Raw genomic sequence first — 27,180 nt, 5'->3', positions numbered from 1 at the left:
GTGGGAAAATCCGATTTACTTGCCAAAGTCCCGCTGGGGTGGTAAAAATATAAATACCACATATTATTATGTGTGTATTCTGAAAAGTGGTTAGTGACTGTGTTTATTACATTTGGCCACTTGCGGGGAGTTATTCTCTGTCTGCCCCCTCCCCTAAATTCACATGCTTACGCTGAATGCTGGCCCTGCTGGGACCCGTAAAACTGCTGCAGGGGGATGGAGCCAGAGCGATTTCAGCTCCTCGCAGGGCTTCCCGCAGCCTGTGGGGAGGAAATGTCTTTCCAAGCCACCAGTCCCACCTGGCCGAGCCACCACAGGGATGTGGTGGGACGATTTCCCAGTCCCATCCACGCGGGGCTCCATCCTGTGCTTCTTCAACCCAGGGTGGGCGCCCACGTGGCCGCATCCCCAGCAGCAGCAGGACGTGTATTTCATCCTGGTGGTGCTGGGTTTGACCTGTGACGGCTCAGGTAAGGCAGGGGGCAAAGAGGATGGCTGTAACAAATATGCCATTACCATTGTGCTTCTTTAATTGAGAAGACACTCTGATTTACCAGGATGGATGGTGACAGAGCCGAGGATGGGAGGCGCGTTTGGTTACAGGAAAATGGAAGGGAGCTTTGACTGCATGTCTGAAGCCACACAGCATTTGAAATTGCAAACCCATCCCCAAAACCAAGCGCTTTTTGCAGAGCACTGCTTACAGGCTCGGTTCTCAGCCTCTCCCAGTGCTGGCCAGACAAGGAGCAGCCAGAGCCTATTCCGATTTTGGCAGGGCTAGGAATGGAGCGGATCCACACTGCTCCAGCCCTAGAATGCATCATCTCCATCCAAGAGCTACAACTGCCCATCCCAGTGCTGTTCCTGGATGCCTCTTTCCACCGGAGGAAAGTTCAGCTGGAGAAGATGGTCTTTCTTCACCTTTGTGTCCGAAAAGTTATGGTTACACCTTGGTTTCTGGTGTTATACAGGACGAAGGCAGCACATCCCGGGGCAGGGCCACTCAGGCTTTCCAAGCGTGATTTAAACCTGCCTTGTGATCTGAATGCCTTGATCCCCTAGAGGGGGTTGGGATGTGTTTGCAGACTAGGTGGCCTCTGAACTGGATAAATAGCCCCAAATATCCCTCTCTTGGGTACTCGGAACTGCCAGTGGACCGGTGCCTCTCGTCCAAGCGGTGCTTTCCAGCCCCACATTCCCCATTTTGGGCCAGAGTCCTTCATGAGCAGCTTTTTAAGCCCCAGGTCACTCTTATAAGCTACAATGGATGTTATTAATTTGACTCCGTGCCATCCCCTTTTCTCATTTACCACTTTCTGCGGGGGGCTTTGGTTGCACGTGTGTCAGCAGTGAGATGCAGTGGGTTCAAGGCTCCTGCTGGTGCCTCGGCTTTGCATTGTCTGAACCCTGCTGCCTGTGCAGATGGGGCTGGCCTGGCATTTTTCAGGAAGGAGAAAGCTAGGTTTGATGCCGTGCATCAAAAAGCATGGGTATTTGTGTTGCAGCAACACCTAAGAGTCCTGCTGGGTCGGAACCACCAGCGAGGAGCACGCAAGCTGCTGCTCCCAAGGAGGGCTGTGTATTTCCAGCTAGCAAAAGTCCCCTGCATTTATTCTGCAGTACAACCTGAGGCACCAGTCAGTTTCTCACGTCTCCTGCAAGCACAGCATCCCCATCCCCAGCTCCGTGCAGCAATCAGGGATGGAAGAAGTGCAAAAAAAACCACAGCCCTGGGGTCCGTGCTTGCAGCATCCATCACAGCCTGCATGGCTCGGTGGCTGCGTGCGAGCCCTCGGTGCTGAAACGAGCCCCCGAGGGGCTCCTCCACCCCCCTCACACCACCAGCACTGCACTTAGCTCTCCTCCAGCGTGCTTTGTGGAGCAACGAAAGGCGTAAAAGCAGAGTGAGGCATATAGAGGTGAGGCATATCCCACCCAGCCTTGGCCTCGCTCCCTTCCGCAGTGAAAGCCGGCATGCACGCCTGCAGATAACAGCTTTCCCTACGACAACCGGCATCTTTAGGAGGTACCGAGAGGCAGAAGGAGCAGGTGTTGCACAAAGATGCTGGCAGATCCTGCTGGCAGGGATTTCCCTCGCATCCAAGTGGGAAAAAGCCCTTGCAAGGGCTGGCGGAGGCTCGCTGGCACCAAGGTGGCGTTGCTTGCAGCGCCTGGCCATTTGCACATTTGGGGAATTAGCCCGCATCTCCTCTCCGTTAGCTCACCCGCTTCCTCCCCCAGCCTCCGAGGAATCGCTTGGGTTTTGTATGGGCAGCTAATTAAAACCTCTCCTCGCTCGAGCCGCTGATTGCCAGAGGGCTGAGACCACGAGCAGACCGCAGAGGAGGCTGCCCCAGCCCACAGGCTGACCCCACGCCACTGCAGACCCCACGCTCGCAGCTAGGACGTTATTTACTCTGATACCAGCAACGTTCCCTTAAAATATATTGAAAGAGAGATTGGGAAAATGAAGTGTATAAGATTTATCCTGCACTAGAGGATTTCAGCATCCAAGAAAGCCAGAGAGTCCAGTCCCTCAGACTTAATAGAAACCTCCTGCTTTATTAATGTTGCTTTGCCTTTTTTTTTTTTCTTTTTTTTTTCCTTGTCCACAGGTCCTGGGCAGAATGTCAAAGCTGTATTTGAGGAGTTTTCCTGGAGGTTTTCATTAATAACAGGGCCAGGGAATCCACTGCAAATGTAAAAATAATAGATTTGAGAGCCCTGAAAGGATGGAGATTTACTTGCTGTGGAAATATAACGGAGAAAGTGGGAGTGGGAGGTTCCCGTGGCTCGGCATTGCCTGCCTGCGAGCTCCAAAAGCTGCCTGAAGCTGAGGAGGTGCCGGGGATGGGTGCGGGAGGGAAGGCTGCCTCCTGCTCTGCTCAGCACCCGTCTTTCAGTGCTGCTGGATGTGCCTGAGCCTTCCAGGGGCTTTCCCAGGGTAAAGAGGAAAGGAAAAGGTGCGCAGGGAGCTGCCATCCACAGGATTGGGTTGGGTCCAGATCTGGGCTCCTTGCTCACCCCTCTGAAAAGCGAGGGTGCAGGGTGAGGCTGATTCCCAGTGGGAGGCCACACAAGCATAGACATGGGTAAGAGCTGTATGAGGCCACCACCGCTCAGCTCCTGGGGGTGCCACGAGCGTGTCCCCTCCTTCATAATGACCCTCAGCCCATGGTCTTGTGCCCTACAGCTATCACCCGCCCAGCTTGTGACCTCCTTGGGCTGGTCTGTTGCACAAGTGATGGTGACACCATGCCTGAATCAGTCCTTGGAAAGCCACCTAAAGGAGACCAGGAGATCCCTTCCCACATCTCTTTCCCTGCAGAGGTGTCATCCCCAGGGATTTATAACCTGGGCATCCCAACCCCGTGAAGCCCACGGACACTGTGGGCTCTGAAGGCTCAAACTGAGCCAGGAGAGAGCCCCTTCTCCACAACTGGTCGGTGAAGGCTTTGGGCTCCCTCCCCAAACCAGCCCCCAGCACGCAGGGAGTGAGCTGTCGGAGCTCCCTGGGCTCTCCCTGGGAGCCTGGGAGGTGCAGCAGCCCCGCAGCCCTCCGGAGAAGCACTTCAGCCCCGACACGGCTCCTCCTGCCGAGCTTTTCAACAGCTCTGCGGCCCCCCTGGCCCTGCCCGCCGCGCTGGTGGCCTGGGGGGGCCGGAGGCATTTTCCCAGCGCTGTAATCTAACAGCACCAGTGGGAATGTTTACAGCACGCTGCCACTTGAGGGCTTATCGGCTCCCTCCCTATCTCCCACTGCTCTGGCCTGATAAACCGAGGTGCTGGTGGCACCCAGGAGAAGCGCCCGGAGCTGGGGATGGGAGCGAAGCTGGAGGGGCTGCGGCATTTTTCCTCCTTGCTGCGGATGTGGTGGAGGTGTGGAGCCCGTGGGGATGGGGGGGCAGCAGGAGAGACCCCTCCCTGATGGGTGGCAGAGGGCTTCCAGGCCTGGGGTAAAGGGAACATGCCCTATGGGGGATTTGGTGGATCGTGGGAGCGAGGAAAGGCATCCCTGGGAGAATGGGAGGCGTGCTGGAGAGCCTGGTGCTCCTAGCAAGGGGAAACTGACTGCTGGCACCTGCCCATCGTGGACGGGAACAGGTTTTCCCTAATTAGCCTAATCAGCGGGGGATAAAAGGCTGCTCACCTGGGCCCGCAGCTCTCTGCTTTGCTGGAGGGATGGCTCGGAACCACGACAGCTCATGAGCAGCCGCGCTGCCCTGGCTGCCGCCTGCCAACACGAAGGTGCCTCCCCTTCCCCCAGAAAACCTCCCAAACGCCTTTATTACCTCCGGGAAAGAAAAGATGCCCCGATGCTTTCCCTGCGGACGCCGGAGCATCCCTCGAGCATCCCTCGCTGCCCCTGGGCTGCTGTCGGCGGGTGCTGGCCTGGGACAAGCCGCTATTGCCCTCTAGCGGCCCCGGGGCCGGGCCGGGAGCGCACCGTGCCGGGGGATGCTCGGGGAGCCCTGCGGGGTCCCTGCGGGGTCCCTGCGGACACGGCCCCGGCAGCCGGCACCGCCTCGTCCCGCCTGGGCTGGGCTGCCCCCCGCACAGCTGGCCGCGGGGCTCGGTTGGGGTGGGTGTATTTGGGGTATTTTTTTATTTTTCTCTCGAGGTTTTGTGGGAAACGCACCTGGCTCGCAGCCCCCGGGCGTGCAGGGATGCGCCTGAGCCTCTCAGCGGGTTGTTTCCCTGGCTGGGGGTGGTTTTGCCCAAGCTGGGAATCTCAGGTTTGAGATTTGTGATGATAATTGAAGCAGGGAGTGTGTCTCGGAATGCACCCCAGCTTGATTTTAGATGCATTTGAAGCCAGTCAAGATTTATTTTTATTTTTTGGTAAAATGCACATTTAAGAAACCTGGCGCTCTCCTGATGATGTGGCCAAGAGGGAGGTGGTGAGGCTGTGCAGGAGTTGGGGACCAGAAAAGCAAGACAAGCTCTGGGAATGGGGGAATACTTGTACAGGGAATGGATCTGGGACTGATAGAAGGCCCTCCCTCCATGAAGGGTCTTGGGAAATGCAGGGGAAAGAGAGAGGCTGGAAAATCACCGTGTATTTCTGAGGATGCTGGAAGGACCGTGCATGGCACAATTTGTCCACCTTCCTCGTTGCCCTCTCCTTTTACCATAATACACAAGGACCCTCTGGAAACCGAAAATACCCTGCTCTTCCCGGAGCACGTTCCCAAAGCGTCCTTCTGCAGCTAATCTGTCCGCCAGCAGAGCCCCGGGCTGCATGCTGCTGTTCTGGTCCCTGCGCCGTTTTGTGTGACTTGTTAGGACCTGCTTCATCCCGGACGTTATTGGGCTCATTTTCCACTTATAAATAAATACATTACTCCCAGGGCCGGAAACTCAGAAGAATCATAACCAAAGGCTTCCTGAGCCTGCCGGCTGCCCCAAATGGCATCTCCAGGGTAGACCCCAGTGGCCATCACCATCCAGAGGCACTGGCTCAGCAGCCAGCAGCAGTGCCCAAGCCCTGTCTGAGCCCTCCAAGCAGCTGTGGGGGCTGCAGTTGCTCTGGGATGCCGGGTGCTGGTACAACCATTCCCTCCTGGAAGGTGCTGCCCTCATGGGCGTGCTGGCAGAGAAGGGCACGGGAGCATCCTTTAAAGTGGATTTAAACTGCTGTTGATGATCCCCTGGGTGGATTTTGCGATACAGGGAGAGCCCTCGTGGCCCCTTCCATGGGCAGAGCAGAACAGGGAGGTTTGGGGGATGCCGGGAGGAGCTGGGAACTGCCCACACCCTGTATCTGGCTCTGAATTTGTACATCTCGGGGAGACGGAGGGCAAAGAAGTCCCACTTCTAAAGCTGTAGCCTTTCATCCCTTTCACTGGGCCAGGTGAGACTCAGCTTTGCCTTTTTCTCTTTTCAAACAAGCGAGAGAAGCCAGCTCTGCCCACCCAGCCGGGTCTCCTGTGCCCCGCTGCCTCCCACCTACAAGCAGCATCTCCCCAGGCACCCCAAGCACCCCGGGGCTGCCCAAACCCACCCTGCAGCCCCCTCCTGCTCCTTCACCCATCAGAGACCCAGCAGCAGCAGCTCCTGCTCAAAGCCCCCTTTGATGCCTTGCCAGCCCCCGAGCAGTGCCAAGGGCACCCCGCCTGCCCAGCCCCGGAGCACAAAAGGGGCTGTGTGGCTGCTGTTTGCCCTCCGGGAGCTGGGAGGAAACTTGGCACAGAGAAAAACCTTTAGAAGCTACCGGGAAGACCGAGATTTATGTTTCGCTGCTCTTGAGCAGAGAATAAAGGGAAACTTGAGTGTGAGCGGGTAAAGCAGCAGCGAGGTAGGCACTTTATTTGTGGGGTGTCCGTCCAAGGAGGGCAGCAAATGGGATTTGTCTTCATGTATCCAAGAGGAGCATTCGGTGGTGTGTATTTGTAGTTTATATCTTAATAAATTGATTTGGCACTTGGGGGAGGCTGATTCTGCTCAACTGAGAAAGCGCCTTTGGTTTCCGTGGGGTGAGGAAGCTGCCTGGAAAAAAAAAAATCTCAGCCATTTATTTCTAACCTGAATGTCTTTTGCTTTAGGTTATGAAGAACAGCAAGAAAGATCAAAAAAAAAAAAAAATCTCCCTGCAGAAGAGGGCATGGTGCATGTATCCGCAAGTTGCAGCAGCCCGGAGAACAAAAAGGCTGCTGTTTGGAAATTAAGGCAGAAGTATAACGAGCTTAAAGGAACAGTGCAAGGAAAACTGAGAGTCCCAGCACTGCCCGGACCAAGAACAGCCCCGTCCCCGTGTCATTGTCCTGGAGCCCAGGTAAGCAGAATGTCCCCGGAGCCGAAAGGCCACGTTGTGAATTTTTCTTGTGTTTCTGAAGGGCTAGGTCGTGGATTCTGCTGAGTTTTGTGGTTGGGCACAGACTCCCTCCAACCCAAGTCTCTGTCCTAGCCCAGCTGAGCTAGGACTGAGCCTCCCCGCGGTCCTGGGTTGCCTCCAGGGTGGACTGGGCTGGCAGACCTGCAGCGGTGTGGGCTGCTCGGGCCAGCACAGAGCTGTCTTTCAGAGCCAAGGGGCGAGAGCTCAGCCTGCCAGGCAGCCCGTGAATCAGAATTTACCTCTTGCAATGCTCTTCCTGGAGGTCCAGTGTTCAGAGCCTTACTGTGAGCATCCCCAGCCAGAGAAAGGCCCTTGTGGGCACACGGCAAGGGCTTAGGAGTGTCTCCTGCAGCATCTGATAGCTGCCTTCTGCAGTTATATGGATACGAGGGATTTCTTCTGCTGTCTCTCATATCCACTGGCATCTCACAAAAGGATTTCAGCCCCCCTAACAAAGGGTTATCCACCCTGCAGCCTTCCAAGGCAGTCCCCTCCAGCCTGCTGTCACTGTCTTCACCTTGATTTTGAGTTTTGCAAGGTTTTTTGGCAGTGTCTGCAGGCAGCGCACACCTTGCCAAGGGGAAGGGGAGACCGTAAAATTAGCTGTTGCACCTTCTGCAGAGGCTCTGTGGGCACAGTAAGTGCAAAAACAACTTGCAAGTGCTCTGCAGTTGAGGATGGCTCCGAGCTGAGCTATCCCAGCTGCAAGCTGTTCCTGAGAACTGCTCACACAAACTAACTCTTGCCACCAAATGTCCATATAATTTTATGTCCCTGGCCTATCCCTCGCGCCTAGTACATGGATATATGACCCGTGGTTAAATAACGAGATATGACAGGTTGTACATTGCTTTGCGATTATGGCATGTGTCATAAAACAAAAAGCTGAAGGCAATAATCCCCTGGAAACACATTGCCCTGGGGCGTCTTGTTACTATTATGAAATAAAATTACAAATGAAAAAATAATGAAAACATTCAAGAACTCATGGTGGAACCGAGAGGCAATCAAGCCTCTAGCCAAGGCTGTGAGGACCATTTCTATCCAGCGTAGACACCCGCCAGCCCCAAGGTGTTAGTGGCAGCCTGGCTGTGGGCACTGCTCTTCCTGCAGCCAGCACCCCAAGAGGAGCAGGAGCATAGATATCCCTCTGGCTAGCTCTAGGAATATTTCTTCATCTGGGGCTGATGTCCTCCTTGGACACATTCAAGAGGTCTCCATCCTAAAACCGTTCAAAAACAAGTTCTTTGCTTTCTTTCACCTCATTTAAAGTGGAGACTTGTGTATTTTTTGGCCAATAATTTCCCTCCTAGTTTAATTTGGTCCAAGGCGGGAGCTTTCTGAGGAGCATGGGGATGTGATATGTCAGGGTGGAGATGCTGAAACTCGGGTTTGCTTTGGTTCTAGACTCCAGTTCAGCTCTTTAGCAAAGCTTGACCTTCTCCAAGGATATCACTATCCTTCTGCCCTTTTCCTCGCTTCCTTAAATATCCTTGTATATATATATATGTGTGTGTACAGAGAGAGCCGTATCCTGGTGTAAGGATGTCACAGCGTACAGAGGTTCTAGGTGCTGTGTGGGCACACAGCGATAGCTCTGCCCTGGAGAACAAGAGCAGGGTGATGCCAACGTTTCCCAGCTGCTTGGGGGCGAGGAATGGAGTTCCCCCAGCTGAGGCTGATGTTGGCAAACAGCATCACCAGCCGGGCTGTGAAAAGGGAAGCAAAACAGGCACCCGAAGCTGGGTGACAGCACGGTGCTGCTGATGGGTCATCTTCTGTTCTGGGTGGGGTGCTGAGTGTGGTGTCATGTAGTGCTTGGTGGTCTGGGGAGCCGGCAGTCCCCGTCAGACCAAAAAAACGCTAAAAAGAAACACATTAGTCGTGAATGAAAACCATGTATGAACATGACCACATGGGGAAAGGTTGAGGATTTCTATTTATTTATTAGTATTTTTTTGGCTTGAAAATGTTGGAGGAGTATCTTGAAGCTCTGCTGAGAGGGACCTGGAGGCCCTGGTGGATGGTAGCTGAGCAGTACTGGAGACTGATGGCATCCTGGGCTGCATGACCATGGGCACAGCCAGCAAATGAAGGAATGGGATTTTCCCCCCATGTTTTACATTTGTTGGACTGGGGGCTGGAGCATGTGCCCCATGAGGAGAGTCTGGGGGAGCAGGGCCAGGTCTGGGGTCCTGGAGCACCCCTCTGTCCCTGCCAGAGGTTGTGGGGAAGATGGGGCCAGGCCCCTTGCTAAGGTGTGTGAAAGGAGAATGAGAAGCAGCGGGTGTAAATTGGGGCAGGAGGGTCTGGCTGGCTTTGAGGAAAGCAGTTTTCACTCTGAGGAATGCTCATTGTGGGACCAAGGGAGGTGATGGGATCTCCAGCCTTGGTATTCAAGGACCAGCTGGAGAAAGACTGAGAAACCTGGTCCTAATTCAGTGTCAGTCTCGCTTTGAGCAGGAGGATGAACTAGAGGTGTCCTGAGATCCCTTCTGAACTGATTTATTCTGTGATTCTATTGAAATACTACACATTTTGGGGGTGTTTAGGAGCCTTTCACTTCTGCGAAATCTCATCCGCGAGCAGGCATGGATGCGGGTACAAGGGGACAGTTACACCAGTGTTTTTATCTCTCTTCTTGGCTTCATTTATATGAGATAAGGGATGGAAAACAGCACTGCAAGCTTGCAGCTGGAGTCTGGTGTCACCCCCACAGGTGGGACACGAGTACAGATTTTCCCCATGTGCCAGCTGTATCCCCGCTCCTGAAAAGCCCCCAGGGCTGTCTGCAGCCCTGGTGTAAGCACATTTATCAGCTGATAACCATCACCTGTCCCCTGCCCACTGACTCACACAGAGGCTGCCCTCCCGACGAGGAGCTGTAGCATTTCTTTGTTCTTTTTCCCAACCATAAGCATGCACCGAGGGCTTGTTCCTTGTCCTTCCCCCAGGTAACATCAGGAATCAGCAGCTAAAGCCCTGGCTGGCTGGGGCCCCAATGTCTTCTGTCCCAGAAAGGTTAAAATGGATCTGATGGTCAGTGGCATCCAGGGTTTGGGGGTGATCCAAACTGGACCATAGCCTGCAAAATGGGGCTGGAAATAAGGGAACTGGGCTGGGAGTCATGGTATCAGGAGACCCTACCGGTGGACAGATATCCATCCGGATGCAGATGGACAAAGATCCTTTGCACTTGCAGATTTTAGGCCTTTTTTCTTTTTTTTTTTTTTTTTTAAGAAAAGAGAAATGCTTGTCACTGGTTCCACTTTTTTGGGTTGTCAGGAGCTGAAATCTCTTCTATAAACTGCCCCAGTTTTTGCTTGATTGGTGACTCAAAAACCAATGGATGAAAGCAAACATCTTTCCTTCCCCGCTGCCTTCTGAGGGCTGGGGGGAAAATCTGCGTAACTTCAGTCACTTGACAGCTGACTGGGAATAGCAATTTTTAGCCTGAAAAGAACTGAGAAGGAAGCTTGCGCGTTCTGAAAAACAATTAAAGTCAGCATTTTTCACGCAGTAAAAAATTGGACAAAAGCAAACAAGTTTTTTTGGAACTCTCAAATGCTTCCTGACACTTTTAAAAGAAAAAAAAAAAATCCATTAGTTTAAATAAAAATCTGACATTTTAATAAGAGAAAATATTTTGTTTGGACTCCTGTATAGGTATTTTGAATTTAACATCATAAAATACATTGTTGCCTTTAATAAGTAATAATATGTCATTAAATATTTTAGTATATTTTAAAGAAAATGTTCCAAAAGAATAATGTCAAAAATGAAATATAATGCTCCAGCGCTGCCCTTGGAAAAGTCAAAGCGAACGCTTTGACCCTCTCACTTCAAAAAAAAAAATTGTAGGAAATGTCAAGTTATTGCGAAAAAGTTCTGATTTGGATCCAGATGTGGTTTTAGAAGACTGGCCTCCATCAATAATATTTTTGACCGAATGCTTTTGATCCACGTCCCTCCGGCTCCGCTCAGCACTCAGAAATGGAGGGAGGGTACCGGCCTGGAGAGGACGCGGGGTTGAACGAAGGTTGTATCCCGTTCCCCGAGGCTCTGCTTGATCTCGGTGTCAGAAGGAGCGCTCTCAGGACAACATGACAATCGTCACTTGTCCCATCACGGGTCAGGTTTGTCCCATCGAGTTACCTTCAATAGATCCGCAGCGGGTGGGTTGTTGGCTGAATTTCTGAGGGCTGAAGCACGGGTTTCTGTTTTATTTTTAAAGTGCCTGGTTTCACCTTTGGGGGAATCTCTGTAGTACTCAGCAAGGCTGAACAGAATGAGTGAATAACTCAGTTTTTGGTATGCGGAGAAATTTAAAAATGATTAAAGGTGAAAGGGAGCGTTAGGAACCTGACTTTTTCATCTTCATTTCTTCTGAAGGCAAGTAAATAGCCTTATATATTTCTTAACTTGGAAGAACAAGATCTCAACCCAAATGCTGCCTCAATAGCTTTAAGCAAAAACTCTGTGGGAACGGGTCCTCTCGTGTTCAGGAGCTCGGTGCCATGCTCAGGTTCTTCTTTCAGGTCTGAATCAATGGGTTCTGGAATTGTAAGCACCCAGAGCAGCTTTGTGGGTTTCACGTAGCAGTAATGATAATAACAAAAAAAGTGACCCTCTGCAGAAATCCCTTATCTTTCCTGGCAGCCACCCGCAGGAAGAACGTTCATTTCCAACCTGTTTCTAAACATACTGACAGTGGGCAATTAGGTGAATGAGGGAAGCAATATTCCTAGTATTTGGTCATAAATGAGGAATTAATTGAACACTTTCTTTTAATTTCCCCCCTTACCCAAGACTGAACCAATCTCGTATCTCTTTGGCTAACAATGTGCTTCCTGGCAGAGGGAAGGTGCACGGTGATTTTTTTTTTTTTTTTCCTTCTTGATCTGGCCAGTTCTTTGCCCCTTTTGTGCCAGCTCTTGCTTCATGGTGCTCCTTTTCCCAAGTGTCTCCTTGCACCCTTGTTTCAGCTCCTGGTCTGGACCCTGGTGCGTCTTTGGGGAGATGCTACGATCCTTGAACTTGATGTTGGGTAACCTGCAAGATAAGCTCCTTTCCTCAAGAAAAGGCAGCCCCTTTTCCAGCAGAGTATGGGTCTACAGGGCAGAACCCCTTTGCTGGGAAGACCTAAAGCTTCCCCTTTTTGTCTCCCTCTGGTCCCAGCAAGTCCCTGCCCAGCCCCAATTACAGCCCAGGCTCTCTGGGAGAAGCCGAGGTGCACTTCAAACACAACAAAGTCCCGTGGCTCTGCCTTCCCTACAGAGGCAGCATCTCCTGGCCTTCTGCCCTAATGAGAGCAAATTTTTTGTCCAAACATTTGAAGCGAGGAGGTGCCTTCTCTTGCCACCCCCCGCTGGGGTTAATATTATTATCCCGTTCGCTCCGGTTAGAAATTAAAACAAGGGCACTGGCCTCTTGTAATGAGACGTGACAGTGGCTCCAGCACTTCAGAAGGGAATTAGCAGAGCAGGGCTGGCTGCCCAGCCCGTCTGCGCACCGCCGCATCCCCCGGCCCCGCTGCCCCGGGGGATCAAAGGGCGCCCACCTACCCCCGGGGGGTCCTGGCGCCCCTCCGGCACGGGGAGAGGGCCCCGGAGGGCTCCTGGGCATCGTCTGAGCCCAGCCAGGGTTTTGGATGGAGAGCTCTGGGGGAGAGGAGAGGAGGTGGCGGGGCTGGATTTCGGGTGAGACTGGTGGGAAAGCATCATCTGAAATGCTGGGGGGAGGATAAGGGTACATATATGATCATATTTGCATGTGCACTATATATATTATAGGATATATTATACTATTTATATCATATAAATATAGTTTATGTAATAAATACCATATAGTTTATGTAATATGTACCATATATATATAGTTTATGTAATATGTACCATATATTATATATAGTTTATGTAATATGTACCATATTGTATATAGTTTATGTAATATATCCCATATATTGTATATAGTTGATGCATTTATATGCATTAATATATGAGTATTTACATCTTATATACACATATATAATTAATGAAAAGCTTTCAATTTTGTTTTAAATACTTTTTTTTTTTTTAACTTTAGTCAGGTGTTCTGTACAAGGGTATTCTTAGGAGAGTTAAAAGTATATATTATATATAGTATTAGAAATACCCACCAAAGGCTCCCCAAACCAATGGTCCTATCACACAAACCCGGTGAGCCAAACCAGTTCTTGTATCCGTCTCAGGATAGGTTTGATTAGAAATGTCAAAAAAAATATGGGGCAAAAATGTGAGTTTTTAATCCCGTTTTAAAGGGCCTTTACCCATGCATGAAGTCTCCTTTTGAAGTGCTGCGGCTGGCTCCCTGGAGGAGGAGGTGCCCTGCAGCCCCACAAAGGTTTGTGGCTGAAGCCTTCAGGCAGCTGGCGCTGGTCATTATTTGGGGCAGGATATTCCTTGTGCCAGCCCAGTCTGGGCACCGGGATGTGACCAGTAAATGGATTTACTGGTGCTCCAGAGGTGGAGAGGGACAGGGGGAGCAGCCTGCAGCAGGCTTTGAGCGCCATAATGAAGAGCCTGGGAAGTGAAAACTGATTGAGCGGGCTGCTAGCAGTGATCGCAATGAATTTCCTTGGTCTTTTTTTGTGCTGTGTGAATGGCACAGGGAGGGAAAATAATTCTGTGTGCTGATCACGTACAGGATGCTTTTTGCACACCTGTGTTGCAGGACTGGGATTTCGTGAGCCACCGCGATGATGCGGGATGAATTCAACCCGAATCTTGCCCTGTATTGTGTGACAGCACCTTCCTAGGGGAGCATCTGGGGCTAAACTCCTTGAATTGGGGTTACCAGAATGAACCCAGCTGGGGAGGCAGGATTCTTGCTGGAAGCAGATGGGAGGGAGCAGTGAATGGCCCAGCTTCTTGGACTTTCTCAGAGGAATGTCAGAGGCGATGCTGGTGGCTCGGGAACACAGATTATCATCATCCCCGTGGTGGCACCAGGACCAAGGGCTAACAGTATCATCAGGGCATTGCCCACGTTGGGAAAACGTGAGCGAATTTGTCACAGCTAAAGCTGGTAGGGAAAAAAAATCCCTTTTCCACTATATCCAACACAGAGGAAAATTTCTGTGGGGCTTGGGTTGCTGTGGTTTTGGTTTTGAAGGATGTTGGTTTGGTTTGGTTTGGTTTTTTTGGTTTTGTTTGTTTTGGTGTTTTGGGGTTTTTTTTGATTGAAAAGAAGAAAATTTTAGGCATTTTAGGTTTTTGAATGAGCCAGTTTCAATTTGCAATGGATGTGTGGCGTGGCCTAGGAAACGCTGACAGTCCTGGGAAGAAATCAGCTCATTTTGGTGCTCAGCTCTGCAGCAGGGCCAGAGCACGTAGCCGGGCACGTAGCCACGGGCTATGGGGGGCAGGCAGCGATAACCAGGCGCCCATCGCTCGTCCATCCCCATCGGGGCTGGGGGCTGCTGGCGGCATGGGGGCATCGTCCTTGCTGGGGGGAGCAGCACCGCTGCAGCTCTCCAGCACTGACCTGCTCAATGAGCAGCAAGTGAGGAAACAGGAGCCTGCACCAGGAAAGCAATTAACATGAGGCTTGGGCATTGTTTTTATTTTTAATTTTCCTTTTCCATTTTTCAGGCAGATGTCTAAGGTGCGGGTGGTGGGGACATTTTCTCCTCGGGGCTGTTGCTTTTCTGTCCCCTCCCTTCACAGCTGAAGCGCAGCGAAGCCCCTGGGGCTCGGCACTTCTTCCCTGTTCCCCTCCACCCTCTGGGGTTGGGGGGCTGATGGGGTCGCGTGTCTGAAGGGCTGGCAGCAAGATCCAGAGCTGGGCATCAGCAGTTTCCTTGCGATGAGGGTTTGGAAATGCGAGCTGCAGTGCCTTTGTGCTGTGCGAGCTGCAGTGCCTTTGTGCTGTGCTTGGCCTCTGAGCTCGCTCAGAGGTGAGGAGGGGCTGAGAGGGGGTTAAATCCATCCTGCCCCCCAGGCAAAGGCAATCCGTCTGTATTTAAGCAGCCTAAAATTTTAGTGTTGTGAACTCCCTGTCCTCCTTCCCCAGCCCCCCTGCCACTGCCTCTGAAGGCGCTCAGGGATTTCTGCCTCCCTCGTGGATTGAGAGCATCCCCCCCAAATATCTTGTGGTGCCCTGCGTGGTGTGGTGGGATAAGGGTATCTCCTTTATCCCTAAAATTTCAAGATTTTGCTCAAAAGGATATGAAGGAACGTTTTGCAATCAGCATGATGTGTCTGAAATAAGTCGTGTTTGTTTTTTGCAGGGGGTGCAGATGTTACAGAAACCCAAAGCAGAGAGCTCCTTGTGCCTCGAGAGCACTCACTTGTGTCCTGGATGACTTCATAACTACAGGAAACAGGTATTTGAGGTTCTGCTCTGTTCCGTAAACTTCCCTGACTTTATACTTAAGCTTCCCTGATTTTACCAGAGTTGCAAAGTCCTTGAAAAACTTCAACTTGTTGATATAGAGACAGGTTAATTTACTTAATTCTGGTTAAGGAGAAACTGGAGATGGCATTCCAGGACAAAAACCCACTCCATGGAGGCGGACTAAATTCTTCCATCTCTTTTTTTTTTTTTTTTTTCCCCCTCCCCTTGTCAAAGCAGGAAAAGTGAGGTGACCAGTGCTCGGCCTTTTTCCCGCTGGCTGCACGGAGACCTGAGCGTGCAAGGAACAAAGATGATGCTGGCCCTGTAAGGAGGGCCAGGCTGCCTTGTTCTGAGATCTGTTTTCTTTGCAAGCATGGATACTATTTTAAAAACAAACATTGCCCTGGAATTAAAATCTGAAAAAACTTTCTGCTTTGAAAACATCGGAGTATTTGGTGGGTTGGGTTTTAATGTCATGTTTTCGTAATGTAAAAACCATTCAAGTCCAAACGCAAGCTCCTAAATAGCTGTTTTGCTGTAACCTAATTATCAGTGGAAACTGGAATTCAACTTAAGTCACAGTGCAGGGAAATGAAACAGCATGGGCAGAGTGAAAGGCTGCTTGTCTGCCTGAACTAGAGCATTGCACTCATATTTGAAGGAAGCGGGTAAACTTCTGGTGAAAATGTCACCAGCATTTCTGCCAAACGTTGCAACTTCAGCAAATCTGCGTTCTCTGCTGGTAATATGTCCCATCAGAGGAGGAGCAGCCTCCTCCTGCTCCAGCAGATAGCCAAAGGGGATTCCCAGGGGCTGGGGAGCAGAGGATGCTCTCCTGCAGGCGCTGCTGCGTGCCAGGAGCCGAGAAGAGGGCTGATCTCCTCGAGTCCTGCACACATTGCCTAGGAGTGGGGGGAGACCTTGGTCTGTCATCTGTCCCTTTGAACAGTCCCAGAGCGGACACAGGTTCATTCATCTTCTCTAAAAAAAAGTGAGGATCAGTACAACTGGTGCATTCATTTGCTGCTTGCATGCCTGGTGCGTGCAGGAGATCTGTTAAGCTCCTTAAAACATGTTTTATTTTGCTCCGTTAACAAGTTTGACATTGGAAAAGGATATGTTGTTCTATTCATCATTTCAATGATGGTTTTGGGAAGGGAATAAGAAGGCACTGAACATCCCTTGCTCTGTGCAAGGCGATTTTTTGTCTCTTTTTTTTTTTTTTTGGTATTTGCTGGGAAATTAGGATGTGGGAACCTAAACCTGTGGTTTTGTTCAAACCCAAAGTGAAGGGAGACATCATGAGAACTTCAGATTGGCTTGGGCTTTGCTTTTTTGTTTGTTTGTTTTGTCTGCATGCATATAATGCCATAACCTTTGAAGCCCTTTTCCTCTAACTCTTTGTATCTGTGGTCTGGATGAGCCCCTAAAAGCCGGTGAGCTGGGCTGCAGCTCGCCTTCAGCGCAGCAGGTCCCCAGGCCAGTCCCCTGGAGGACGGGTAAGGCTGTGAGTTACACGCAATTATCCATCTCTGTTGCATTTCCTTCTCACCCCAAATCAGCCAAAAACACCCGGGGAGACTTTTCTCCTGGGGTTCTTCTCCAAACACCCATGAGCACAGGCTGCTGCGGCGCGAACATTGGGAGCATCGCTGCTCATCGCCGCCAGGACCAAGGGGTGCCCCGGTTTTTAGGGGGCGCAGAGCAGGAGGTTTGGCAGCCCAGCGTATTTGTTTTAATACCGGCAGCCCCCGTGGCTGCTCGCTCCCTCCCGGCCCGTCCTGTTTCAATAGCGCGAGCCCAGCAATGTTATTTCAGCAATCAGCTGCAAGACAAAACAGCTGGCCCTGTCAGCCGGCCCGCGGAGGTGTGGAAAGTCCGCTGGGGGATTAAGCTGGTCTTACCATCAGTCCTCACTTGTGAAAATACAACCTACTAAGTTTGCCTAGATGATGCAGTTTTCAATTGCTTTTGTTTGCTTTGCAGACAGGTCCTAAATCACGCTGTCAGTCAGCCTCCCCGCCTCCCCCCGCGCCTTCCAGGCGCTCTCGGGGAGGACCTGCAATGTCTTTCCCAGCTCTGCGTGTTTCCACGGCTTCCCCTTGCTCTCCCGGTGGGAAGGGAGGTGGCACATCCCGCGGGGTGAAGCCCCCGGGTGCCCGGCAGCGATGCTGAGATGGGGCTGAGGAGGGGGCAGCACCGGCATGGGCCCTGCCCTGGTGCCCGGGGGCTTTGTGGCAGGACCCCCAGCTGCTCTCCAAATTTCTGCTTTCACGTTTTGTGCTCACAGCAGGGCAGGGAGGGCTTTATCAGCTCTCATCCCTCTCTTTGCGCCCGTGATGGGGGATTTCCGCAGCAGGGAAGAGCGCTATCCGCACCTCCCGTCCTCCTCCCTCTCCTGTTACATCCATCCTTCCTCTCCTCCCTCTCCTGTTACATCCATCCTCCTGGCTGCAGAAGACATCCACGCACCACGGGCAGAGCAGAGGTGGATTCTGGCTCCCTGCGAGCATTTCACGCTCCGGCCAAAAAAAAAAAAAGGGGGGGGGGGTTGCCACAGTTTTTGGCACGGGAAGGACTGGCGGAGATGGGGAGGAAGCTGCTCCACAAGGTGCAAGCCTGCGAGATCAGTGGGAGTCATCTGCTCGGCTCTGTCCCACCGGGTACGTTTTTATATATCCGTAGGTGCCTGAGTACAGCCCTGTCAGCACCCATGGAAGGAGGTGGTCCTGGCTGCAGGCAGGGACCAAGCCTGCTCAGCACACGGAGCCTCTGAGACATGGTGCCCCTCATGCAGAGCTTCTCTGTGGGTCTTTGGGGGGCTTTCAGCCAGGATTTCGGACCATGGGTAAGCCCATCCCATGCTGCTGGGCATCAGAAGGCTGCTCGAAGTCAGCGCATTCAGGTCCCGGCGGTAGGTCTGCAAATTCCTTTATAAATCTGGCCCGCATCTCGTAAGCAGCCGTGGCAACATCTCTTCCCCCAGCCCCGGCCTCACTGTTCCAGGTGTTTTCTTCCGCCTTTGTCTCGTAAGACGATACACAAAGGACAGGCCCCTTCCAGGTCTGGGGGTCTGTGCGCCAAGCCCGCTCCCAGCAGCGCACTAAATCCTGCCCCTCCACGTAATTTAAATCGCAGCAGCGCTTGCGCCTCGAGGAAGGTGGGGGAGGCAGCTGGATCTGAGCATCACCTGGTTAATGAACTTGCTGCGATGCCTCTTCCCCTCCTCTATATACAGCTGTAGGGACAAATGTTGGGGGGCAGAAGGGTTTGGGTCACCTGAGGGTACTGATGCTGATGGCACAGTGCTGAGCTTGCAGTGCTCCTGGGGCAGGGCGGTGCTGAGCTGCCGGCACCTCCCATCCCCATCAAGGTGATGAGAAAACCCAAGGAATATTTCCAAAATATTTTTTTTTCTAGTGGGAAGGATGGATCTTGGAGCAGCTCAGCGAAGCAGGGTGCCCTGCAGGTGCCTGGGGACGGAGGAAGAGCTCAGGGGGTGCATGGCACACAGGTGAGGGGCGACCACCCCTGTGCTTGGTGCTGAAGGAGGAAACCTCAGGGGTTTTCCTCCTGCTCGTGGGTGCTCTGCGAGAGGCTTGGGTGGCTGGGGACCCCCAGCAGGGGTCCTGCAGGCATGCTCCTTGTGTGCAGGGGCACCGAGGGCAGCCGCCTCTTCGACATCCCCAGGAGCTCCACTCTCTGAGCCTTGGACTGTTTTCACACCTGATTTTAGCCAAGCCAGAGGAACAGCTGCCTCTAGGCAAGGCTTTTTCTTCTTTTTTATTTTCTACTGCCAAGCAGCCTGGAGACATTGGGAGAAAGCTGCATCCCCCAGTGCTCCAGCGAGGAGGACGTGCTGGGAGCCACACAAGCCACTTCCATGGGGGCTTCCAACCTGCTTTTGCAGACCTACAAGACCTGAAGGCCAAGAAGGACCCCAATTCCTGGTCCTAAGGTTATGCAGCCAGCAGTAAACCAGCCTGATCTTGCTCTGGGCAAGGTCTGGTGCTGACTTGGAAGCTCTCCCTGGTGAAGGTAACAGTGTTTCCTCCGCTTTTCTGGTCAAAGTGATGTTGGAGGTGGTGTGGGGCTGGTTTTGTCCTTGCCTCTTGCAGCCCAGGAGGTGGAATAGGTGATCGGTGCTCTGGCAAAGGAGCTGGAGTCATTATCTGGATCTTGTATGGCTTTGCAAATGCTGCTTGGGTGGGTTTTTTTTTGTTGGTTTTTTTTTTTTTTTTTTTTTACCTGTGAGGTTGTATGTGGATAAAATTAGAAGCATCTTAAGGGGAAAGAAAGTTCCTCAATTAACTCCAAAATACCAGCCATGGAGCTGCCAAAGGGTTAAGGTTTTAGCTGAACTCCTCCTCTTTCTGTGCGCCAGCCTCCCTGGGAAACAGTTTATCAAACTGATATAGAAAAATAAAGAAAATGGCACGCATCTTGTGTTCAAGGGGGATTAACCTCACCGGGAGCATCCATCGCTGGCCCCGTTCCTCAGAGGGGCTCCGGTGGGGAGAGCTGGAGGAAAACCAGGCCGTGATACGTGCTGCAGATGGCATTGCGATCCTGCTTGCTGCAGCAGGCCTTGCAAGGGGGTTTTGGAGCAACTGGAAGCAGACCTGGCTGGGATTTTGGGGGGATAAAATGTGCATTGGAGTTATTTTGGCCAGGTGAAACTTCTCAGGGCTCCACGAAAAACTCTTCCATTGCATCTCTCTCTTTCAGTGCTAACAGAAACATGTCGGAAGGGCATGGTGAAGTACGAAATTCTGGGAGATGCCCTCTTTTTGCCAGGCAAGTGGTGTTCCTGCTGCTCGCCGCGTGGCGAGCTCCCCTACAGCTGCTCCTCCGGCATAAATCTGACCCGCGAGCTCACCCAATTCATTAGACACTGCCTGTTGAAAAGGCAGTAAATCAGCTAAAACCTCAGTCAGGACTGGCTTTGGCATGTTTTATGGTAGAATTAGAATAACGAATGAGGAGCCGGCTGTTTATGTTAGTTTTGGCTTGCAAGCTGAAGAAAAATTCTGGTGTTGGACTTCGCGATAAACTCTCCACGCTGTAGCGGGCTCTGAGATTGGAAACAACTTTTAAAAGCCTTGAGGGCCCGAGAGGGTGAGGCTGGCACATCACGAGCCTGCTGAGCACCAGGGTGAGGTGAGACACGGGCAGGATGAGACCGCACCGCTGGGGGCTCTCCAGAGCTTGGCGACCTGCAGCCATCTGCTCCTTGGGGCTGGTCTCTGTGCCACATGCATGAGGAATATGTGAATCAGCCAAAGTCACGAGTGTCCAGCTATTTCCATGCTCACACTGGCTTATTTACACCTTGCTTGGATGCTTTTGGATTCCTTCATAGCTCGTGGTGGGCCAGCCATCATCTGTCCTTGGCGGGTTTCTTTCCAGCTTCACTCTGATATGCTTTAGGCTCAAATGCGTAAAATGGGCTTTGTGCTGGGGGGCAGGAACTGGGCTGAACTTCACCGGGGTTTTCTCCAACCTGTAACATGGGCCTGGGTGGCTCGTGGTGGAGGTGGATCAGTTTTCCTCCCCCCTGAGGAGAAGATACCCTGGAAAAGCAAGATGAGCCCATTTCTGGGCTGGTTTTGTCCAACTATACCACCAGAGCAGCTTCCTCTGGTCCCCGTGAAGCCAAGGAAGAGAAAGGAGGCTGTGTGTCTGTATTCACACCGGGGGGAGCATCTTTGGCTCTTTCCTGCTGCAGGCTGAGGTCGCCTGGCAGCCAGGTTCATGGAGAGGTCTTCTCCAGCCAAAATGGCCCAGACTGTAAGTCCAAACCCAAGAGGTTTAGCTGGGACTCTGGTGCTTACACTGTGTGTTATTTGCATCCAGGTGATGTATCACCAGTAGGTATCACCTCTTGTCATCACAATTTACTATTGATAACCCAGTAAATTGCAGGTACAAAGTAGTATCTATGATCCAGGCGTGCTACAGTGAATTCCCATTTTCTCACCCCCTGAGTACTGGGAGGGATGAGCACCTTGACCTGCTGCTGTCCTTCCACCACACAAGCCACCGGGGCTCTCCAAATAGCTGGCATCGCCTCCTTGTGCTGAACGCAGGTCTTCACGTAGTCTTATTTTCCCTCTGATGACTGTTCTCAGAGTGGACACTGCTTCATTCAGATCCGAAGTCTCTTTGTCCCTTCTCTCTCTGTTCCAACCCTTTTACCACTGCCAGCTAGCAAAAGCTAAGCAAATGGACCCAAATTTCTGTGCCTCCCCTGTTGAACCAGTGGGCAGGACTTGGTTGTGTCCGTGGTCTCACTTTTGCTTCTGCAGTTGCTTGATTTCTTCCAAAGGACCGTAATGCACGTCCCCTTCCCAGCAGAGGAGCCCAGCACACCTTGTTGTTGTTCATCCCTTGGTTCTGCCAGTCTTTGAGTTTCCCTTTTAGACAATTTGAGGTTGCAAAGTGCACAGTTTTGTAGAAGGGAGTTCTTCAGGGTTGCACAAAAGTCTCTTCCACCAGGTGGACAATGAAATGCAGTTCACAGGTGGGTTCTCACGTGCTGGTTGGAAGCAAGGTGAAGGCTTTGTGGAGTGCTGCTTAAAGCATGGGTTTCCAAGTGTTTGCTGTCTGAATGCAAGCTCCAACACCTGGAAAAGAAGGAAACATGCTTACAGCATTTTCCAACAGTAACTCTGTGCAAAGAGCCCGGGTTGGGTTTGCACCGCAGTGAGCAGAGACGTAGGGATGTGGCAGTTCTCTCCCGACATACCACGCAACCATGGGCTTTGCACGCCCGCCTTGGGCTCACTCACATGGATCTGTAGACATGTACCATCTCAGTTCTTCTCCCTACTCCTCACCTCTCTGCTCCTTCCCTTGGCAGACACCGAAACATCCCAAGGGTTTTACCCAAACCCAGTGGGAGGTGGTCAACTTCAAGGGGCTGTGGATGAGGTCCTGCAGGTGGCCCACAGCATTCACAACTTCTTGCCACTTCCTAAAACATTTTGAGCCCAAACCATGCCTATGCTCACCTGGCAGGGGCTTCTGGGGCAGGAGAAGCAGGATTTGGAGGAAGGATGGTGTCACGATGGGGCTGCCCATTGCCTCCCCTGGTGCCACCCCAACTCATGGGTCTCTCCCAGACATCCCACAGGCCATCTCCCACGATCGTGCCCTTCTGCCTGCCTTTTCCTCCTTTCCTGTTCCCTGTTGAACCCATCCAGGCCCAGTCCAGGTTTCTCCCGGGACTATTTTGACTACTTTTCTCCTCCCTGGGCTCCGCGGCTGCCGCCTGCCGGTGGGGCTGGCTCAAGGGCAGCCGCCGGCCTTTAGCTCTTTGAAGATTAGGGGCTTTAGCCTGTCTTTAAAGTGAATTTCTCTCCCCCTTCCTCTGTTTTATTATTATAATTGATGACCAGCAAACTTTTCTTTTCCTTTATCTCTTAAATATGTTTCTTTACCCTTAAAAATGCAATATTTCTTTTAACTCAGAATATGGATGAGTCTGTGCCTAGCAGGGCCGCCTTTGCATCATCTGTCAACTTGATCGTGCAAAGCCTCTGTTTTCAGCTGGCATCCAGCGCGGATTTCAAAGCCGTGACTCACCAGTTCTTTGCAGAGTTAGGACCAAAAGAGAAGGTAAAACAAAATAATGCATGAAAACCTCTTTACATCGTTAATTACGAAATTTTATTCTGGGAGGCCTTGTGCCGGTGCTATCAGGGAGTTTTGCACAGGAAGGATTAAAATCGTCGCAAGATTTCAGGAGCGAGGGCTGCAAAATAAATGGTTGCTCCTTGGAAAACATCGGTTGGGAGAAATAAAATGACTGCAAGTGAAGTTGGGAGGCCAAGATGCAAACTTTTTTATTTTTAAAAAGTGTACGGCAGGAAAGGGGGAGGGCATTTGAATCATTTTTTAAGTAGTCAAAACATTGCATTTCCATACAATGTGTATATGCTTAAGTAGTAAATGCTAGAAACTGAAATTGCTTTCTTTCTCTGCACACATTTGTATAAATAGCAAAATCAAGCCCACTTTCAGAATGAAAAATCTGTTGAATTGATGAACAGAAATCTGTTCTCTGAAAATGCGAGCAAAATTTTCTCCTGAGCAATGTAATTTAACCAGAAAGATCTTTTCTTTGAAATGCTTGTGGTTTTTTTTGTTTGGTTGGTTTTGGTTTTGTTTTGTTTTGTTTTTTGTATTTTTATACCGTGGCTGATGCCATGAGCTGGAAGGGGGTCGGAACTTCTGCACTGCCTGCCTCCGGTGGCTCCTGTTACGGGATCCCAGGCTTCAGGGCTTTAACGAAGACAACTCTCCAAATAGTGTCAAAGGAGTATGCCCATAGCAGCTTAACGTTTCCTCTGTTGTCAGCTCTTTTTATGACACCTTATCATATGCATCTTAAATCCGCGTGCAGAGAAGGCAGGAATTAAAAATGAGCGTTTGGAGCCGGCTGATGAGCGCCGGTGCTCCCCGCAGGGTGGTGGCAGGATCCTACTGATGGGAGGGATGCTTCCTACGGGCTGTTCCTGCCCAGAGGCAGGGCAGGGCTTCCAGCCCCACTGATTTTAAAATGTCATGGTCTAGGATGGGGCTGTTCTAACCCTATAGAGGCTTTACCCCATGGGCTTTCTAGCCAGGCTGGGCGATGGCACCCACATGGGACCCATCGAGATGGAGGCATCTCATGGTTAAATGCCACCCATGATGCCAGGAGGTGGGTGGGTTGCAGAGGCTCTCAGAGCTCTGGTGAGTGCCTTTGCCTCTTCTAAAGCTTTTGCCTGTAGGGGAGCCTGGGAGAGGCTTGTGCTGCTGGGCAATGCTCTGGCCAAGCACACGCCTGTTGCTCCAGCTCCAGACTCAGTGTTTCATTCCTTGCTCCTCATCCCCAGCACGCTTATTTGGCGATCCCGAGGAATCTGGGTTTGACGTAATGCCTGCTCAACACCTTCTGGACCACAAGGCATTTTTAAAAGAGAATTTGTGAACAGCTGCTGATGGAAAGCACTTTGCGATGTCAAGCACTAACGAAGAGCTGGGATTTCAGGGCTGCCCATCCTTCGTAGCCAAGGGTAAGGCGCAGGAGGGGCGTGAAGCAACGGTGTGAGGTGCACGAGGCAGAGAGCCTGGGTATGACCAAACTCTACCGAACCGTCTTTTCCTCTTACCAGCTGGTTTCTGCCGTTATGCCTTTCGTCAGGCACCAACATTCTCCAAAGCTTGATGTGCGTTGGCACCTCTAGCCTCAATTCTGGTGCTGCCAGGGCACCGTGCAGGCTGTTCCCCACACCGTGGCCATGTGCAATGTGTCCCTTCACTAGGACATTTCATCACCAAAGCCTCTTTGGCCAGAAGACACCTTGCTCGCCACCAAGAACCGCCTGAAAGGGGTTGAAATGTTTTCTTAAAATCTGAGAAACGTGCAACGTGGGTGCTTAACAACATTGAAATGTGGCCCTGTAGGACAGTCTTATGCTGCTGGGTGCTTGAATTTAGCACTTCTCAAACCCTCCTCGTGTGGTGGGGTGGGGGAACCCGACATAAAGCAGAAGGTGTGAGGTGGGGAAGGGAATGCCCGAAGGAGACAGCGGGGCAGCCACCGGGGCTCAGTGGCTGTTGCCTTATCTTCACCCCAAAAAGAGGAGGGTTCCTGCTGGAACACCCCGGGCTCTTCTCCTCGTCTCAGGGTCTGGGAATGGGGGCTTTGCAGTAGCTCCAGGCTCTTCGGCTACTACCAACACATGGTGGTAAATCCATTGGGGTCCTCGGTGGCCTTGTTCCCTCATGGGCACCACTCTGCTGCTGGGATAGGCGCTGCAGAAGGAAGGAGGTGGCGTTAAAAGCAGGGTGCGAGTCAGAGGGAGCTGGGCCACAGCTCTTAGCAGGGCTGTCCCTGCCCAACCGGGCACCAATTTCTCTCAGGGGGGGCTTTGGGGCCACCACCATCAGCAGCAACAGGCCCAGGCTGGATCTGTGCCCGCGAGGGGAGATGAAAAGCTGGGTTAGGGGCCTGCAGAGCCCACCCAGGGCCCTGCGGCAGGCACGGTGCCAGGGGGGCAGCTGGGCACACAGGCTGTGGAGAGACCTCATCGAGAGCCTGTTTGGTTTGTCTGGCGTGACACGCAGAACCTGAGTTATTATTTGATCCCGCGCTGAGTAATAACCAGATAAATGGGCCTGCAGATTTCCAAATAAACACTTTAATAAATGACGGGTGAATTAAAGGAGAGCTGCTCCCCCCCCCCCCTTCCCTTGCTCCCAATATTAATGTTCAAACGCAGGCGGGCAGTGTCTAACAGAGCCCTGGGTACTGTAAATACATTTCTTGCACTGTCACACATAAACACTGGAGAGACGGAGATCAAAAGGTCTCGCTGCGCGGAGCAGGGCGGCGTGATGAAGTGAACGTGGTGCTTTGTGGCTGGGCTGGGGTGATGGGACGCCAGAGAATAACAGACTGCCTGGAGACGTAGGAGCCCAGAAGGCCTGGGGGGCCTCAAAGGGGGAAAAAAAAAAATCCCCACTAGCAGCAGGAAAAATAAATAATTCCGTTATCTCTGATGAATTTCTGCCTTTGATCTGGTTTTTCCTCTCCCTCGCGCTGCCTTTTCGCTCCCCCACCTCCCCCCTGGACGCTTTTTTTTTTTTTCCCCCTTCCCCTCTCGCGGTTTGATTTATCCCGCGGCCGGCTCGGGGAGCCTGACGGGTGCTGATGAATGGGCAGAGCTTGTCTGCCCCTCGCCCCAAGCCGGCGTCGGCCAGGACATCCCCGGCTTCTTTTCACGGCCCAAAAAGCCGGCGTCCTGCCAGGCAGCAGCATGCCACCGCCGGGTGGGTGCGTTGGTTGGGCTGCCCTCCATCGGGATGATGCTTTCCCCCCTGGGCGCACGAAGCCCAGCCTTCCCCGGCCCCAGGGTTACCGAGCTTAACCCTGCCAGCTGCTAAATAATTGGGTGTTTCTTCCACAGCCAGTGCCTCCTTTCTGAGCCAGCAGAGGCCACGTGGGTGCCTCTGATATTTCCCTGCAACGTTGCCAAAAAAAAAAATAGAGAGAAGATGGGGTTCTGGGGGCAGAGCATGGTGGAAGTGGGCCGGGTCGGGAGGGTGGCATGGGACAGGTCTGTCTGCTCCTCTGGGGCTCGCACGGGGATGGGATGGGATGGGATGGGATGGGATGGGATGGGATGGGGGGATGGGATGGGATGGGATGGGATGGGATGGGATGGGATGGGATGGGATGGGATGGGATGGGATGGAGGCTCCGAGGAAGAGGAGGGAGGGATGGCACCAAGGTGGCTTGGGGCGTTTCTGTTTGCACAGAGGAATTTCTCAAGGGTTGTGCGGTCAGTAAGCTCACGAAGGCTGCTAGAAATTAAATATTTCCAGCCTAATCCTCAGCAAAATGTGCATGACCTGTGGAAGTTTGTAGGTAACTTAAAGGATGCCCTAAAGCCCTGCCATCAGAGGCACCCACCACCGGACATCCCAGTGCTCCTGCTGCTCCGAGAGTTTGGTGTCCACAGCACTGGGCAGCGCTGTCCCCAGGCCTGGAGGACCACCGGGTAAATGCAACGAATTAATACAAATAGGTTATATGGAGTTATTATGTTTGCTACTTGAAATTAAAGCTCTTTCTAGTCAGGAGTCCCTCAAGCCAGCTGCCTGTGCTGTGAGATACTTTCCCTGCTTATTGCGTATAAGGAATGGACGCTTGTATTTCTTTCATAAATAAATAGATAAATTTCTTTATCCATGGATAGGAACTTTTGGTGTTAAAAAAATATATAATTCTGATTTAGAACAGAATAGTTTTCCCATTGAATTTCCCTAAAATGATTGTTTTCAACAACCAACCAACAACCAAAATGTTGTACGGTGGTGAAGGTGCCTGCTGTGTTTCCCTAGCATCGCTTTCGTTCTTTGTTTCCATTTGTCTACGCTACACAGGTGTAATAAGCTCTGTTATATGTAATGTAACA

General features: G+C 51.8%; 1 long non-coding RNA gene across 3 annotated transcripts; it reads left to right on the top strand.

The window, feature by feature from the left end:
• The first annotated feature begins 3,769 nt into the window (after positions 1-3,769).
• LOC106031375 (uncharacterized) lies at positions 3,770-25,766 on the top strand. 3 transcript variants are annotated; one of them, XR_010825560.1, is made up of 5 exons: positions 3,770-4,248; positions 6,546-6,775; positions 15,105-15,200; positions 22,685-22,831; positions 24,094-25,766. It is a non-coding gene; the product is annotated as an uncharacterized lncRNA (long non-coding RNA). The 3 variants fall into 3 exon arrangements; XR_010825559.1 differs by having other exon boundaries at positions 3,778-4,248; positions 22,685-25,766; XR_010825561.1 differs by lacking the exons at positions 22,685-22,831; positions 24,094-25,766 and adding an exon at positions 15,449-15,640 and having other exon boundaries at positions 3,778-4,248.
• The last annotated feature ends 1,414 nt before the right edge of the window (positions 25,767-27,180 follow it).

The sequence above is a fragment of the Anser cygnoides genome, chromosome 17 (genome assembly GCF_040182565.1).
Source record: "Anser cygnoides isolate HZ-2024a breed goose chromosome 17, Taihu_goose_T2T_genome, whole genome shotgun sequence".
Lineage (NCBI taxonomy): Eukaryota > Metazoa > Chordata > Aves > Anseriformes > Anatidae > Anser > Anser cygnoides.
This window is presented reverse-complemented; position numbering and strand designations above follow the sequence as displayed.